At 42.2% G+C, this 4,433-nt stretch overlaps 1 pseudogene; it reads left to right on the top strand.

Annotated features, from left to right (window-relative positions):
* The first annotated feature begins 1,624 nt into the window (after window positions 1–1,624).
* Window positions 1,625–4,433, top strand: part of LOC102773355 — a 20,956-nt pseudogene continuing 18,147 nt past the window's right edge.

The raw sequence follows: 4,433 nt of genomic DNA, 5'->3' as shown, positions 1-4,433 counted from the left end.
GAGAGCCCAACCAGGGGCTGCACCTAGGGATTGGGCCTGCCCTCTGCCACCCGGGAGCAGGCCTAAGCCAGCAGGTTGTTATCTCCCAAGGGGTCCCAGACTGTGAGAGGGCACAGGCCGGGCTGAGGGACCCCCTCTCCCCCCCGAGTGCACAAATTTTTGTGCACCGGGCCTCTAGTATGTATTATAAAGAAAATGAAAGACAGTAGGTCTGCAATCAGTAAAGCTCAAGAAAAAGAGGGAGCATAAAGTTAATTCAGTCATATAAAGCACAGATAGGGTGAACCTACAAGACCAGAAACTGCCGTGCTCCTTAAAGTGTGACCAAAATAATTTAGGGACAACTGCGGGGAAAATACAATTCTACAACAGTATTTAAAATGCTATTTTCTATTTATTATTAAAGGAGATTTATGGGATTTTAAAAGTTATCCAACTCTTCTCCCCACCCCAAAGTTTTAGATGAAGGAAGTAGGCCCGTAAGTGTCTTGCCCAGGGTCATATAGACTAAAGCCATGCCTCCTAACTCCTAGCCTAACTGATGTTCTTTCCTTTAGATTATTTAATATAAATACACTGTGACAGATGATTGAAGCTCTAAATAGAGAAGTTAGATACAAAGCCAGATGAATAAGGTATTGTTAAGGAAAGCAGAAGGTTGTGTGGAATAACCCTGAAAGTTTGATGCCAACATGGTAGAGAGGAACAATGTTTTCTCACAAAATCATCCTTAGTGCCACAGTCAGAGGCAGGAGACTGTCTGGATAATCTGCTGATCTAAATTGATTTGAGTTTCTCACTTAGAGCACCTAGTTCCTGAACTTGAATGAATGACCCATACTGTCTGGATGGCAGAGTATAGGCTGGTTCACTTTGCTGCACTCCCTTCAAGGCTGGATGTCCAAGCCAATTCTAGGCACCCTTGGAATACTGAGATCAATGGAATTCTACTAACATTTGCATGGTGGGGAGGGGAGACAGCTGCCAATGGAAGTGGTATGGAGGATGGGAGGGCTATCCATCCCAGAAAGCTCTACTGCTGCTTCTGCTGGGAGTCCGGTAATCAAAATGCTTGGTACCTAGGGAGACTGGGAAAGGAACTATCTTAAGTATTCTAGTCCTCCCCTTTTGGCGCTGCAGAAGCAAGAGAAAATAAAGCAGGGGAACCTGTTGAACAAGACCATCAAGACTGCTCTCTTGCTGTTGAGACCTCCCCCTGCCAGCAGCAGCCTGATGGTTCTTCCTTCCTAGCAGAGGAGGGCAAGGACCAAAGACCTGAGCAAACAGAATGCCTATTTGCCAAGATATCAAGGGAAGTGCTGGGGAATGCTGTGTGAGGGACAAGCTTGAGCGCTGTCCTTCTGGGCTGGGGTGACGTATGTAAATGCCTGAACAACACAATCACGTATGTAAATGCCTGAACAACACAATCACGGGAAGAAAAGGAAGCTGCTCAAACAAGTATTCTGCTGCAGAGGTGTGCGGCGCAGGGGTCAGATTCCAAAGTTTGGTCCCAGGCGGGAAAAAAGCCCCATATCACCTTTTCTTCATGCTTGCCTTCTTTTCCTTGGCTCATTTTAATGAAAAGATGGTTCTAATGGGAGAGAAAAGGGGTATAAGGAATATGACAGTGAGAAACCTGAGTAATCTGAGCTTGGACCTGAAAGGCAAGATCAACGCAGGTGAGTGGGAGGCGTGCGAGCGCCTGTTTCTGGGAGCGATCTGGTGTCCGTCCCTTCAACACCCTGCAGAATGAGGAAGTGGCTGTTTCCAACTACCTACAACCTCTACACACTAACCACCTGTGCTGCGCAGAGGCCTGAGTTTTGCATTTAGCACTTTGCTTTGATGTTTTCTTCTTCAAGGAAGAGGATAAAATCGGACCACAGGAAATGGCTTTGTTGGACACAGTTCTCTCAGTGGTGACCTGTGAGACACCTTTTCACACGTTCTCCTCAGGAAGGGACCAGGACTCATGTGAATTTAGATAGAAATTTGCAGAAAAAAAATAAGCATCTGAACTGAATTCTGACTTGGTGATTTCTACTAACCTATATATAAACTTTGTGCCACTCAGTATCTAAGGCATACAGTATTTATCTTTTCATTGTAGGAATGAAGCTAAATGGCTTTTTCCCCTTATTATTTTCCCCCTTCATCTTTCTAAGAGCTGCCATGTCTATTTTATTTTATGGTGTAAAAAACGTTGCATTTGGTATTCCATAAAGGGGACATGGAAAAATTTATTAAAAAGTGCAGAAAAATAGTACCGCTTGCTTAGAAAAGAAGATGTAGGAACTCCTAAGAATGGGAAAACACCAGCTACTATGGCAGGGAGAAGACATTTTTGCCAAATTTAGACTCCACTTGAAAATCACAGTTCTAAGTTTAGAACTGAACTAAAAAACTTGAGCTCACATTGCATTTGGCATTGGTTAAAAAAAATCTAAGATACTAATTAGAGGGGGAAAATGTATTCTCTTAGTAGTTCTAGGAGCTGGGAATTGTTTTCAAACAAATTCTTTATTGGCTCAATGGATGGGCCTGCAATTAGAAAATAAACATTTTTTTCTAATTAAGTTTTCCCGACAAAATAATGATTTAAAACTGAGGGGGGAAACATTTTGCCAAAGTCTTTAGGGAGTTATAGAATTGTTTGTAACCTTTGGACCTAACCGAATATACCAGGTGGTTGTACAAACTTTGTTTTTATACTCAATTGTGTCCAAAACAGAAGTATATTCTATTACTGGTGAACTTTATTATTCTTTTTAATGTTTTTACTGATTTTAGAGAGAGAGGAAGGGAGAGGGATAGAGAGATAGAAACATTGATGAGAGCCTGGCTGGCATGGCTTAGTGGTTGAGTATTAACCTATGAACCAGGAGGTCATGGTTTGTTTCCCAGTCAGGGCACATGCCCGGGTTGTGGGCTCAATTCCCAGTAGGGGGTATGCTGGAGGCAGCCGATCAATAATGAGTCTCTCTCATCATTGATGTTTCTCTCTCTCTCTCTCCCCCCCTCCTCTCTGAAAGGAGATGATGTTAGTGTTGCTAACATCTCAGGAAATTTTCTGTCAATATTTTTGTGTGGTTTTTTTTTTTTTTGCTTTTGTTGCTGCTTGTTATTATTAAATGCATACAGTAAGTCACCAGGGGTCTTACGAAGGTTAATGACAGCAGCAAAGTGAAAAGCAAAGTTGTGAGAACAACAATAGAGCTTAAAAAAGAAATAATTGCAGCCCAACTGGCGTGGCTCAGTGGTTGAGTGTTAACCTATGAACCAGGAGGTCATGGTTTGATTTCTGGTCAGGGCACATGCCTGGATTTTGGGCTCAATCCCCAATGTGGGGTGTGCAGGAGGCAGCTGATCAATGATTTTCTCTTATTATTGATGTTTCCATCTCCCTCTCCTTTCCTCTCTGAAATTAATAAAAATATATTTTAAAAAATAATTGCAAAGTATGATAGAGGTGTTCACGTGTCTGATTTAGCTACCAAGAATGAAATGGCAAAATGACGGTTAGTACAATTTAATACATAAAGAGGCCACCAAGAGTGCTGATGTTGCTAAGGGTGTAAAAATGCTCACAAAACAACAATCACAGACAATTGAAGAGGCAAAAAAATTGTTGTAGATTTGGGTAAACGAAAAGCAGTTAGCCAGTGATAGCATTTCAGAGGCAATGATATGTAAAAAAGTGAAGGTGCTGCATATTGATCTCCTGAAAGACAACCCTGGAACTAGTGCTGAAAGTGATTTACTTAAGGCTAGAAGTGGGTGGTTCAATAAATTTTAGAAAAGACATGGCATTCATAGTGTAGTGAGGCAGGGGAGGTTGGCCAGTTCTAACTAAGTAGCTGTTGATAATTTCATGACAGAATTTCAAGAATACGTACAGGCCAAGGGATGTGTTCCCCAACAAGTATTCAATTGTGATGAGACAGGTCTCTTCTAGAAGAAAATGCCAACGAGAACCTACATTACACAGAAGTCATTGCCAGGACACAAGTCAATGAACGATAGGCTGATGTTATGGCTGTATGGGATTATGAGTAGAGACTTTAAATTGAAGCCTTTACTCATCTACCAGTCTGAAAACCCGTGAATTTTCAAGAAAATAATGTCATGAAAAACAAGTTGAATGTGATGTGGAAAGCTAATAGCAAAGCTTGGGTAACCAGGCAATTTTTTATTGAGTGAATTAGTGAAGTGCTTGCCCCAAGTGTGAAGAAAGAGCTCTGGGAAAAATAATTGCCACTCAGGGCACTTCTTGTACTGGACAATGATTCTTCCCACCCTCCAGGCATGTAGGCGAGAGTTCATGAAAGAGTACAGCTTTAGCCCTAGCTGGTTTGGCTCAGTAGATAAAGTGCTGGCCTGCGGACTGAAGGGTCCCAGGTTCAATTTCAATCAAGGGCACATGCTCGGGT

This window comes from Myotis davidii, unplaced genomic scaffold (assembly GCF_000327345.1).
Source record: "Myotis davidii unplaced genomic scaffold, ASM32734v1 scaffold119, whole genome shotgun sequence".
Classification (NCBI taxonomy): domain Eukaryota; kingdom Metazoa; phylum Chordata; class Mammalia; order Chiroptera; family Vespertilionidae; genus Myotis; species Myotis davidii.
The sequence above is the reverse complement of the archived record's forward strand: the minus strand, read 5'-3'. Positions and strand labels throughout refer to the sequence as shown.